The sequence below is a fragment of the Dermacentor andersoni genome, chromosome 2 (genome assembly GCF_023375885.2).
Source record: "Dermacentor andersoni chromosome 2, qqDerAnde1_hic_scaffold, whole genome shotgun sequence".
Taxonomy (NCBI): Eukaryota; Metazoa; Arthropoda; class Arachnida; order Ixodida; family Ixodidae; genus Dermacentor; species Dermacentor andersoni.
In genome coordinates this window covers 42,756,523-42,771,046 of record NC_092815.1, presented here as the reverse complement: position 1 = coordinate 42,771,046, position 14,524 = coordinate 42,756,523, and positions in this window count along the sequence as shown.

Below are 14,524 nucleotides of genomic sequence, written 5' to 3'. Positions count from 1 at the left end.
CTCATATTCGTCAACGCTTTCTCTCTCGTTCATCTTCAAAAAGACAAGACGTTCACCTTGACAAGGACAAGCCCACTTGTCGAAACCATGGCTTCTGCTTCCACCTTCTTCTCGTTTTGCTCATCGTCTCTGATTCATAGTCACTACTCGGGGCTCGGCACTACTTCTACTCATATTTGCCGGAACCCTCTCACGCTCACATATGCGTCCACCACAACTCACCGGCATTCACGAAAGTTCACTCACAATAGTCTACAGTCACACACGTTCCTACTCAGGTCCACTTAATATTGCCATCACTGAATTTCCAGCCCTGACTTCTATTCATGTTCGCGTCCACTGAAGTTCACGTCCACTCACACCCTTCGTAGCTTACTAAATTTCTATCACTAATGAGCGTGACGCGAGCATGCGTCAGTGTATCGATATGCTGACCAATGAACACAAGTTACGCTATCATAAACACACTGTTGTCGAAATAATGTTGACAACAGTGCAACATAACAGCAGTTCCTCACTTGACGGTACAGCTTGCCCAGAATGGAGCAAAGGCGGCCAGCCTAAGCGCAAGTTAATCTCCAATATTTCAACGCATGTCTACGTTGCAAATGTTCTACGTATTCTGAAACGGTGCTATAGGAATGGGAAGAAGGGTGTCTAAAGGCGAGTGGGTTTACGCTTGCCATTTCCTTCTCTTCGTTACATTTTAATGAACACATCTTAACGAGGAAGCAGTACATGGGTATGTTCAGCGTCACCAATATCCATTACATTCATCAGGTAGAGAATACTGCCAAGCTTGCACGGTAAGCTGTTATAATATCACGATACTCTTGGTGTTGGTAGTGTATAGTATCTGGAATATGCTCTAATGGTGAAAATTCTATGCCTTCCTTGTCTTTTAGTGTCGATTTTCGCATTCAGTAAGCTAGCAGTTACTAATTTGCCTGTACAAATTAAATACGGATAATTGGAGGCTGACTAACATTAGTTGGCTCTTTCAATAACCGCTGCAATGTTCGGCGAAAAAATCGCTGCAAATGTAGAATAGACACACACCAGTAGCTCAGACGTACGCCACTTTGCATTGTACCAGAAATATTTGTGACGAAAATAACTAACAATAAAAAATTGCAGTATTTGTTATATTCTCGAGAGTTATCAAGTGGTCAGAGCACACGGCACTGTCTATGATGTGAATGTTTTGCGCCCTCGCGAAGATACCGGTGATTGCATACCAGGACTAGTCAGCGCACCTATCAACCACTCGTTGAACAAAGTCGTGCACCCCCATAGGAAACAAAAACAGCTCCACTCTGATCTATCTCAGATCCAACGCACATGATGTAATATGTGGAACGAATGGCTTTTGTGCAGCTGTTAATTAAATCTTAGAATCAATTGCACCGTCTCCAGGATTCGCCTACTTCACTCACCGATAAACCGACATAAAGCACACGCGCCAGGAGAAGGCATAAAAGGCTTAGTTTTATTAAATTATGTGCTTGTAAGTACATCAGCCTGTAACAATATCTAAATGTCATCAACGAACGAACACGTATATTTGTTGAAGTAATCTGCATATCATTTGTTCGGAATTCATCGCGCACTTCTGCATAGAAGAGAGCCGGTCACTTCCGTATGTCTAGGTGTAGCTATATGTAAGCCCACTAATTATATGAGTGTTTAGTTTTAAGGAATTGTCTCGCGATACTGTAAACGTTATAAACTGGGGCACACGTCATGCATTAGCGCATTTCCATTTGCCGCTATTTCCCGGTTGTGGATACAACGCGTTTCTTCGTACCCTCAGTGCCATGTCGTCCAAGAAAAGGCCCACATGAACAGTTTGGAGCGCTCTACGACACACTCCAGAATTGCTGCGGCGAAAACCGACCCTTTCGGTAGAATTTATTGGCCCTCCTGCTCTCAGATGATAGGTGTCTAAGCAGCTACGATATAGAGGCCCTAGCCACTTTTGGTGAGCATCGCACTACACCCTGAGGAGATGTTCCCGTTTTTAACCACCAAGTGAACCAGGTGTAAATGCTGTGTATAGGTCTACCAACGAATACGACCAACGAATCAGTGTAAAACTGGCAGGGTTCGTTGATCATCACGTAAAAGCAGCGCAAAGAATGGCAACAAATGGCACAGTAATTCACAGGACCGACGCTGAACTAAGCAGTGATTCCCTGCTTCACCACTGGTGCAAACGAATGGATCTGCCATGCCCCAAAAGCGACACCGGATACATCCCTCTCCAATAAGTTCATTCTCAGACCATCCACTGTTCTAACTCTATCCAAGTGGAGCCACGACACAAGCTGTTAAGCCTAACCGCACGCACCACCGCAGCGAAGGCCCGAGTGGTCCATCGCCTACGACTACAGAACGTTCCAAAACATTCCCATCTTAATCTGCTCTAACACAGAGGCAGTTCAAAACATTTCTGAAAACCGCAACTCTGAATGCAGGCGAAAATGCTTTCAAATTATCATCTGTGAAGCCTCTCCCTGAAACGCATGCCGCGGTGTCGTCCACAACGTAGAGTTTGGTATTGCAACCGCAGAGCTGGTCAAAGAGCTTGAAGCGCCCTGTTGCAAGATCATTTCAGCGCGAATGTTGGCAAAACAGAGATGGCGATTATCACTTTCAAGAGAACGTGCATACCCAAAGAACTTTTACTCGGAGGAGCCGCATATTGATGCAATCGCCACAACCCAAAGCACAATTTTGTACTACATACTTACACATCGGCCACATAGCCGACGTAATAACCCATCGAAAACAATCCACGCTGCCGCACCTGCGGAAAACAAATTCCAGACCGGGAGGAACACTACGCCTGCGATCCCACAATGCCCCAATTACGGACAAGACCACAATGCCGACGACAAAATGTGCGAACTCCGAAGGCAAACAGACAAAGCAATCAGGCAAGAAGCCTACATAAAACGTCTCAGCAACCGCTAATAAACGCAACGAACCGAAGGAAGGGACCATAGCCGACGATGCCGAGCCTTTGACAAGCAAAGGAAGGCGCAGCAGCTAGTCCAGAAATCGGCACCAGCCACGCCTACGAAAGCACCACCGTGAGTCGCAGAGACCGCTCCAAATCAGGGGACGGACAATCGCAAGTGCGTCAACCGCCCGGCACTCGACAAACACGTACTGCGCCGTACTGCGCCCAACCCTCCCGAGCAAGCAATATTGACGGCTAGAAGGTATAAAAGCATTGTCATACAGCAACAAAGGGCAGACATTATTGCACTGCGAAAAACCACTAGCGAACCCACTTTAACGGGCTACACAGCCTACTGCGAAAAAACGCACGCGATGCTAGTCAGGAAATATGTAGCTGCAGAGGTCATTATCAGTACCGACAAATCAACCAACTTAAAAGTAATACCCAGACTTAGCACAAACAGTCATAACAATCCCCTACTCTACATCGCAAGCGTGTATAATTCCCCTCGCACAGGAGTTCCGTTTCAGAAAGATGTGGCTAGACTAAGAATAACAAGACAGTTCAGTCACCTCATAGCAGGGGGACTTCAACTCAGTCCACACTGTTTAGGATTATACGCGCAACACGCCACAAAGCAATGCAATACTGCAGACGATACTATGGTCACGATATACACTACTTAAAGAGTAAAACTAGCCTACAAAGTACGAAAACTCCGTACAACAGGACACAACACCTGACCTAACTATATGACGGAAGGTAGACAAAGACCCACGATACTCTCACGAGTGATGACACTCTCATACAAATCAACATACACACATCTGCACGAAAAAAACGTGTACGTACGTACAAAATAACTGGGAGGCGACAGGCAAAGAGAGCCTCACGGAAAGAGCATGTGTAGGTTTGAAAGACTCGACAACAGCTCTTCACAAGCGCTCTACAGCGCATACAACCGTGATACAGAAGGAAACAAACATCCGCACACAGACAAGCTTCTTCCCCGGACAGCACGTCACGGGCTCTTAAGAAGGTGGAGAAGGTGCAAGCGTAGCCGCGAACTTCATATCGCGATTAATAACATAAACAAGTTAATACAAGATGACTCGCTACAGCGGAACCTCTTTAAAACACTCATCAACCCCGCACATAGTAAAATGAGAACAAAAAGCAAATTCAAAAACTACTCGACAAATATTCCCGAAGAAACAAACTCTGCAAGAAGCTCAGGGACGCATATATGGCCCCCAGGAATATACCGTCTAGGAAGATTTTGATGGTGCAAAACCGTGCTGTGACTTCCTCACGAGTCCGCTAATGACGGCCGAGCTTAAAAGGGCTCTAGCAGTGACAAAGTCTAAAAAGGCCCCAGGCCCTGACGGTGCTACAGGAGCGCAGTTACGCAACCTACCACACAAAGACCTCGAATTCCATTTTGAAAGCCGTGCACACACCCGTTAATGGTCTCACTTTCCGGGCCCCCAATATTACTTACGCGGAGGAGGTGGCCATCGCGCTTGCTGCCGCAGATCCAGCGTCTCGGGTCATCATCACTGATTCGAGGGGTGCTTGCCGCAATATAGAACAAGGCCAAATTCCATATCGTGCCTTCCAAATACTTAAGAAATGTGAGAACCAGGGATTCCAACCCCGGCGCTCCATTATTTGGGCCCCAGCTCATCAGGGAATAGAGGGGAACGAAGTAGCCGACGCTACAGCCCGCGCGCTTCATTTCCGGGCGTCGCCTCTATCACCCGTCGACGAGGTCCCTGAATTCAAACCGGCAATCACCTTTAAAGAAATCATACAGCTGTATCAGCTTAATCACGGCCGATACTTCCCCCCTTGCAAAGGCCTCAATAAGACGGAGGAGCGCTGGCTTCTCCGTCTCTACACAAATACAGTACTGTGCCCGGCGGTGCTGAAACACTTCAACCCGGCATTTTCGGGCGAGTGCCCGCACTGTGGGGAGGTGTTTGCGGACACATACCACATGGTGTGGGCATGCCCCTCCAACCCTGCTTTCCCCCCAAACCCCCACCCTACCCGAGAGGACTGGGAGGCCACCCTGCTCGGCTGCTCAACCCTCCAGGAACAACGTGCCCTGGTGGCCCGAGCCAAAGCCGCTGCAGAAGCCACGGGGGTCCCGGACTAGGGACCGCCCCCTAGACTTTGTAAGGGCTGGGCCCTTAGGGCTGAGCTCACAGCTCTCTTGTAAATAGTAGAAATAAAGTTTGTAACCAACCAACCAACCACTATTTCGGAAAACGGCAAACTTCTTCAAGGATGGAAGCGCGCCGTGATCACTTTTGGATATCATACTAGACACGCTTCAGACAAAAATTTAAGACATGTCATCTCCCGTATAATATAGTTCGATTCTGAATTGCGTTACCTAGGCAAGAAATCCCCACTGATCCTAGATGGGCCCACCCCAAAGCCATCCTAGGCATTGACGCCCACAAACTTTAGATTGCGTAGCACATGACGCCATGCTTCATGAATTGGCCTTAACCCTTTGTGGAACATCTACAGCTACCTGAGATACCTTTCTCGTGCCTAGAAATTTACGCTTAAGCCCACATCTGACGAATATCTACATCTCCAAAAGGGCATACCACAAGGATCAGTACTATCCCCTACACTATAGAATTTGGCCATTCTGCGAATCTACAATGTTCTACAACCAATCTCTGACATCAGACATACCATCTATGCTGACCCCACCACAATAGAGATCAACGGTGTCTCGCCAGGCCAAATTAAGGACACCCTGCAGACAGCAATGAATGCGGTACACACAGCAGCGCAAAACATCGGGCTTAAATGCTCGTCCGTAAAGTCATAGTTTCTGTTGGTCCACAGTAACAGATGAAAACCACCGCCCATATTCATACATAGCGCGGGAACCACACTACCACAAATCACACAACTCACAATTCTAGGCCCCCGCATCCAACGTAATGGGGGTGGAACGGCCACCACACAGAAATTCCTAAGATAGGGGGAGCAAGTACCACGGTTGATGCGGTGCATATCTAACCGGTACAAAGGTCTGCAAGAAGGCAAAATGGGCTGCAACTCCGTAATCCACTACTCATGTCCCGCTTACGGTACCACAATCCGTACACTAACCTCAGCAAGAAAGCAACAACACAATTAGACATGCTCATTTGAAAAAACATCAAACTGGCATTTGACGTTCCGTTCAACGGAAACACACAACTTGCAGAACAGACAGGCAGCTACAACACACTTGACGAGCACATCTCTGTGCACAAACGTCGAAAAGAATTATGGCTCTCTTTAACTACAGTGGGTAGAGCCATATTGAGCTCCCAACCCCAACACAATTAACTCCACCGGAAGTTGAAGGGCTTCCACACACCACTTCTGCCCTACTCACAATAGCACCCATTCTTTGACATATGGATGCATCCCGTCCCGTAAGCAGGCGGGAATAGAGAAGCATGTACTACCAAAAATACATTCGAAGCAACACACGCCACGCATACCTGCGTTCATATGCAACTGTCAACAAGGCAACAGCCATGAACAGTCTAATGAACGGCACCAGTCATCCCGTATACAAAAAAGTCACCTGTTCTATGGAGCCCCATGGGCTGAGTTTTAGCCGTAATCAGGGGCATGCAGGATGCACCAGCCACTGCTACTGACATAACACTCTACACGGACTTCAAACGGGCGTGGTGAATACTAAATGCGGGATCTTCTACCAACCCATTTACATGAAATACTGTACAAATATATCAGAAAACCATCAGAAATCCTTCGGTAGCCGGATACGCAGGTCTATCCGGAAATGAATGGGCTAACCAGCTCGCCCGAACTGCACAGCTCCGGGTGCTGGATATCCCTGATGCAACCCACATGCTGTTAAAACCCGCGCGCATCAAATTAAGGCAATTTCAGGAGGACAAACGATTTCGCCCAGAAATACTGTATGCACAGCACTCCAACGCAGATGGGACCGAAACTAAAAGACAAATGCAAAGCAACACTCTACCCACATCCGCCAGACTCTGCCGTACCTGGGACTCAGCAGACTCACCACATCAAGAATGTGAACACTACGGACAACACCCAAACACAGGACACAAACGATGGCACTGATATCACAACAGCACCACTTCTCCCCTCATAAACCCAGCTCTCCGTGCCCTCCAACGCCCAGTGGCGGAGGGAAGACTCAAAAACCCAAGAATTACTTGCTACGTCCTTCGAATCGACCGTGGCGAATGCAGCAAGCCAAACCCTGGAGTGAGGGTCTTTTGTTAATTTAACGAAAACTCAAATAAACGTCTCTTTTTCTCTCTTTCTCCAAGATGACAGAGACCTGTGCGAGCGTTTTGGTGCCGTCAGTTAGCGCCAGCGCTGATTTACGCTGTTTCGGACTCGCTAGAAACGTTTGTTTTCACTATACTAAAGAAGAAGGATCCATCATGTTTTGTCCTTGGTGACAAAACGCGGAGTGACGACTCGCCAGTCGAAGAAGGCAAAGAGGCCGGCGTTAACATCTTGCGTGTTCAACCTTGAACATTTTGTCTACGTTCTGTGACATGACTCGACGCCTAATGATGCCGAGTGATGATACGCAGGATGACGCTGCAAGAACCACTGTATGTGGATCGGCTTTTATGATTATACAACTGTACAAATGACCATTATGGCGTCGTTTCAGGTGAATGTGTGGTAAAAAGTGGCCATCGTATAGGGCCAAGTGGTTGTGTAGCCGGGAAACTCTTACTATACGGCATATTTTAAACAGAGTGACTTGCGTTTGTCAGCATTGTCTTTTTTTCATTATTACGCTTCGATAGCAGCCTAATTGAGGTTACCATTCACTACTTGCAATTCTACAATGCTTTTCACATGGAGAAATTGTGAAAATATTGCGGTACCAAGGCACAAGTGATGGAATTATCGCAGCAAAGAATGGCTTGATCACGATGCAGCCACACGTGTGACGCCCCACTCGCTTTGGCCAGTGCGTTCTGTCCTCAACGCGGGATTTTCAAAGAAGTGCTTAGTTTGAAAATAAATTTAGAATTATTCAGGCGCTTCTCTTATTGCTGCTATTTCTTAAAGATGAAAAGCACGCGCCAACATTCCTACAAGAGCATTTGTTTTCGTTTGTATTATGGCCGGACATTCTCATTAAGAAGAGGAACCAAGTACGCAGAAAGAGGAACAAGCACTTCTCTAGTGGCATGTGCCAAGAAAAAAATATAATGCACTTCGTATTACATAGGTCCCTGACCTGGTGGGAGAGGAGGCGCAGAACCACCTGGTTTCGCTGACTGTAGGCCACGGGGCGACAGGCCTGAGGCTGCGGCTGCAAAGTATTATCCGTTACACATAAACAAGTTCAGTGATTTTTTTAGGAGAGAGAGTACCTCAGTGAAAATACATGACGAATAAACACTTTCAATGTTTACACGATATGTCATGGTTGGGGAATCGTCAGCCATAGGGAGCTTCGGGATGCAGATTAGATTAGATTATTGGGTTTAACGTGCCAATACCACTTTCTGATTATGAGGCACGCCGTAGTGGAGGACTCCGGAAATTTCGACCACCTGGGGATCTTTAACGTGCACCTAAATCTAAGTACACGGGTGTTTTCGCATTTCGCCCCCATCGAAATGCGGCCGCCGTGGCCGGGATTCGATCCCGCGACCTTCGGGACGCAGAACAGGAGCAACTGGAGATATCTTGATGAGTACCAACAGCCCAAGGGGACTTAACATTAGCAGCTGGAGATATCTTGATGAGTACCAATAGCCCAAGGGGACTTAAAATAGATTGACCATCATTACGGTCATCAGTACTTCCATTCCAGTACAGAATATGCCCTTTCCGTGATTAAAGCAAAATAAAATTGAATTGTGAAGTTTACATACACCTCTATAATGTTGGGTAATGGGGGGCGACGTATATTCAAGGTCTCATGGTTAATTTTGTGCACCTAGCGTACTTTGACGTAGACCTAAATAAGAGTACACGAGCATTTTTGCATTTCGACTACACACCGTTTCACTGCAACTGCAGTGAAAGCTAGGGCGTGTTCGCAATCTGCAACAGCAAGAAAACCATACACTGGACCAGTCCTGATAAGCATGGAAGTTAGGCCTTCTTGGTGTGACGCACTTCGAGTGAAGCGCGAAAGAACAGGAACGAACGGTCCATACTCACTACCATTCGCATTTACCCGCACCCGCTCGCACTGATATACCCGTCCAATGACACTCACCGGCATGCACTAAAGTTCATTTGCAATCGCCCACAGTCACACACGTTCCTACACGGGTCCACTGAAAATCACCGTCCCTGAATTTCGTTAATAGTCACGTTAACCGACCATCACTCATATTCATATTCACGTCCACTCAAGGTCGCAAGCACCCGCTCTCGTTTATACTCATGTTCACTCACACCATTTTGGGGGAACCAAGTTCGCAGAAAGAGGAACAAGCACTTCTCTATTGGCATGTGCCACGAAAAAAAAAAAAGGTATAACACTCTTCGTAGTACATAGGTCACTGTCCTGAAGGGAGAGGATACGCAGAACCACCTGGCGGAGCTGACTGTGGGCTTTGTGGGGACCGGCTTGTGGATGCGGCTGCGAAGTGTCATCCGCGCATAATAAGCAAATTTAGTGGTTGTCTTAGGAAAGAGGATATCTCAGTAAAAATACCTGACGAATAAACGTTTTCATTGCTCACACGAAATAGCGTAGTTAGCAAATGGTCAGGCATAGGGAGGTTCGAGAAGCAGAACAGGAGCAAATGGAGATATCTTGACGAGGACAAATAGCGCTACAGGGCACTTAAAATTGGTTGGCAATCATTACGGTTTTCAGTACTTCCATTCAAGTACAGAATATGCACTTTTCGTGATTAAATCAAAATAAAATTGAATTACGAGGTTTGCACACTCCTTTCTATGATGGGTTATGGGGGGCGCCGTATAGTCAAGATCTCGGGGTTAATGTTGTGCGCCTTGGGCTTTTTAACGTAGACCTAAATGCCAGTACTGAGCATTTTTTTTTTATTTCTACACCATACAGCGTTTTACTGCAACTGCAGTGAAAGCTAGGGCGCGTTCACAATGTGCAAAAGCACGAAAACCACGCACTGGACGAATCCTCATAAGCATGGAAATTTGGCCTTCTTGGTGTGACACACTGCGAGTGAAGTGCAAAAGAACAGGAACAGACGGACGGTATCTAACACATGTGCTGCAAGATATCGCATGTGTTGTACATTGCGTCTGTTCCTGCGTTTGCGCTTCACTTTAAGTATGGGTGCACCCTGTCACACTTGGCAGCTGGCCAATATTTCTGAGCGAAGTTCTCAACAAGCGCCCGCTAGGCCTACTCAATTTTTCATCGACAAAGGGTCAACACCCTGCCACACCGACAAAAAATGTTGGAAAATACTTTCGGGTGCTCCTACATTTCCCATCACATATTACAATCATAAATTCTCAATCCGTCCGTCCGTCCGTCCGTCCGTCTGTCCGTCCGTCCGTCCGTCCGTCCGTCCGTCCGTCCGTCCGTCCGTCCGTCCGTCCGTCCGTCCGTCCGTCCGTCCGTCTGTCTGTCTGTCTGTCTGTCTGTCTGTCTGTCTGTCTGTCTGTCTGTCCGTCCGTCTGTCCGTCTGTCCATCTGTCTGTCTGTCTGTCTGTCTGTCTGTCTGTCTGTCTGTCTGTCTGTCTGTCTGTCTGTCTGTCTGTCTGTCTGTCTGTCTGTCTGTCTGTCTGTCTGTCCGTCCGTCCGTCCGTCCGTCCGTCGGGTTGTCTGGTTGAAAAGTAGGCAAGTACATTTGGGGCGACGGCACGGCTCGAATGCTTAACATATGCAAAGGTGTAATTGCAATGTGATTTGGGCGCTAACCGCCTCAAGCACAGTCTGTGGCTTCACATAGCGCACCGCATATAGCATAGCGGAAGAAATTAAGGTTCGTGTCCCAAAAATGACGGCAAGAAAACAGCACTGAATAATCTTTGTAATCACGCCTTAATAAGACGCACCGCTAGGTGTACCCTATTATGTCTTAGTATATACAACGTGTCTCAACTATCGTGCACCGAGATTTAGACGCACGCGAATGCCACGTAGCTGCATAGAACCAAGGTAATGTTGTTTGCCGTCGCTTGGAGATATTCAGATTATTTTTTGCATTCCGCCTAATTACATAATTAGTCTTAATTAAATAATCAGCTTCTCGACTAATATATTTAGGTTAAAAGTGTCAATGGGAAAATTGCAGAACAAATGAAGAACTCCCGATACAGTTTTCTGTTGCTAAATACGTGCAACATAAAAGAGCTTTTTTTTCCGAGTTCAAACGAAGCCTGCGAATACACGCAAAATCGCCGTGCGACAGGCCGCTTAAGCCACTTTGCGTGCATTGTAGCACATATTGAGCAACAGAAAGCTGTATCGGTAGTTTTTCATGTTTCCCTACAATTTTTTCATTGACACGTTTAATTCAATTATAATATTTGAGAAGTTTCCTAACCAATTAAGACTAATTAGGTAATTAGGTGGAATGCAAAAAAAAAACAATCTGTGTATCTTCAAGCGACGACAAACAGCATTACCTTGGTTCTGTCCACCTACATGGAATTTGCATATTCTTTAAATCATAGTTTATGATAGTTGGGGCACTCTATAGTTTCTAGAAGCGCTATAACGTAAAGATATATATATCAGACTTTTCTATGCAATTTCTGCAATCAGCCCTCCACGATTGGTCAAATCTTGCTCGGGCCATCTCCACTTCGCTCGTCTCTCACGCGACATCGAAGCTCCTCATCTGATATGACATACACACGAACAAAAGGAAAAATAGTTCCTTCAAGTTGTACGCATTTTTCAACATCAGCCTTCCACAATCGGTCAAACGGTTTCGGGCTGCGCCTGCGCCCACTTCGACCTGCCTGTCATGCGACGTCAGAAAACAGCGGGAACTCACGCGTCAGAGCGGCGTGTACGCAGTAAAGCTGCATTAATATGCTGAACAAAACAGTCTTCTTTTTTGTTCTGAATAGTCGAAGACTGGCCCATTCTGAAATGAGTAGAAGATGGCTGCTAGCCGATCGCTCCGTCGAGCCTTGTCGAGCCTTTTTGGCAAGTACGAGACATCGCTCTGCCAAATTTTCGTCGGTGAGGATCCGTTTTAGCTGCATTTTTACCCTTCCGTTGCATGCCGCCTCGATTTTCTACCATATACCGAAAGCTATGCAAGAAGAAGCGGACCAGTCGCATGCGCTGGCACCACCCTCCTCATCCGGTTATCTACTTTCACTGCATTGCCCAGGCCCCACCGAGACCCTCTCCTCTTCTGCGTGCTCCTCGCCTCTGTTCAGCAAATTATATAAGAAAAGCCTGTCAAGTAAGGCAATACTATTCGCTTTAAAGCAAACACAAGCGAGTTCCTGTAAACGAGCAGAGCGTTTCACTGGCACTGGCCCTATGCTTGCGTCGGTGGTTACGTAAATTTGACTTCACGAAATTGGAACAAGAACAGATTGGAATAGTTTTACGTAATACGGTTCTAGGTATACAACAAGAAACCAACTCGGCTGTTCCTGTTGGGAAATGTTCCGGCTCGTTTTTTTCTGCCAGGGCTGTCACACTCTACAACATCGCTGCTGTTGACTAAACGCTACAGTTCAGTGTACAGAATAGTTATCAAATCAGATGCTGACAAGCCAATACGTTGGCCAACCACTAGAAGCATGCTGGCTGGCTGCTGTAGAAGGGGTGGGAGAGGGATAAAGGGAAAGGTTGGGAGCTTAGTTTATATATAGACCGGCTGGTTATGCTGCGCTGGGTTAATGGGTTTTAAAGAAAGGTGATAGGAGGCGCTTCGCAGTACCACTTCGTCCCAAAATCCTTATGCACAGAGTCGGTTTCTGCTCCGTTCTGCGCCTTGCGGGATACTGTCAGAGGATGCATATTCCTAGCTGGTTTCTCTTTGAAAATGCCCAATCGAAAAAACATGTAAGCTCTATAACCAACAATATGGCATGAACATATGGAAGTCCCATAAAGAATGTATCTTAATAACGTAGCCACAAATAAACCGCCTACATACGTTCCATAGAAACATGCAGTTTTTCATAAGCGTAACCCATATTCTCTTATGGTTACATATGGGTCACGCTGATATGATATATGGGACATGCGCGTCTTTATATATACCAACTATATTCCCACATGGGTATCATATTAGGCATGCACACATGATATAGGGCGAACTCTCGGTTTTTGTGTAGGACCCCCATATTCTTATGTCGGCGTAGTATGGGGCATGCCCATACGATGTATAGAAGCATGCGGGTTTTTATATGGAACCCCGAAATTCTCCTAGGCGTATCGTATGGGACATGCCCATATGATGTATGGAAACAAAAGGTTCTACGTGGCCATTTATATTCACATTTGGGTATCATCGCATATGCCCATAAGATGTGATTGGGGCATACGGTTTTTTATATGGAACCTCTATATGTTCATATGTTGAACTATTTGAGACACATAGTCCTTTTTTTTCGACAACACACGCAGAACAAGCTACTTCTCTACGTTCCGGATTACCGAGTCGGTGACGGAGATCCGCCACGTACAAACCATGCAGGACCAACCATTCAACGCCCGAGATCCACCGACTTTCACCTGCGTCTCTGCCCTCGCGGTCTTCCCTAAGTGATTCAGGAGAGCACGTTGTTGGGCGAGTCGGTCGTACATACTTAAAGAAGGGAACTGCGCTAAAAAGACACGTCCATGTCCCTAAGTGAGCCCCAGCGCGCATCTCTTGAAGTCATTGTGGAAGCTGCTTATGTTTTAATGCAATTAGCATTCTCAAGGTACTGAGGGGCTATATATACATATCCCTAACCATTTTCCCACCAACTTGGGTCCCTCGGTAGGCCACCATCTGATGGGCAGAGCATGAGCTGCTCTGCTAAGGGAACTTGGTTCTAAACCAGCCGCCAGACTAATTTGGGCCGCTGGTATGTGACACGATAGGTGTGTGCGGCCGTTCAATGAACCTCTCTGGCGCAAACTTGGGTCACTTGGTATGCCCCACTGGGTATGTGACGCTCCTCGACGAACCTCTTCGGCGCTAACTATGGTAACTATGTACCGCTCTCCAAGGGAAAAAATAACATTTAAGATTTATCCGGTGCTAAGTGGAATAGGATAAGCCTGATATATAGCGGGTTTTTCCTGAGTGCGTATTCGCACAAGCGCCACTCGCAGGCATTACGAAGGTGCCGCTGATTGGTGCAGCATGCCCGGAGGGAATCGTGAGAGACGAACACGGTTGTCTCACGCTGGCAGTCCGGTGTGCCGCCAAATAGGTCGCATAGCTTCGGGCGAAAAGCTGTTCAGTACAAATTGTCACTGACATCAGCAAGGGTGGTTATGGGAGCAGCGATTGAAGCGCGACTATGTCTGGAGGGAACAAACATTTGGGGAAAAAAAAAGCGTTTTTTTTTAATTCAAGCGCAACA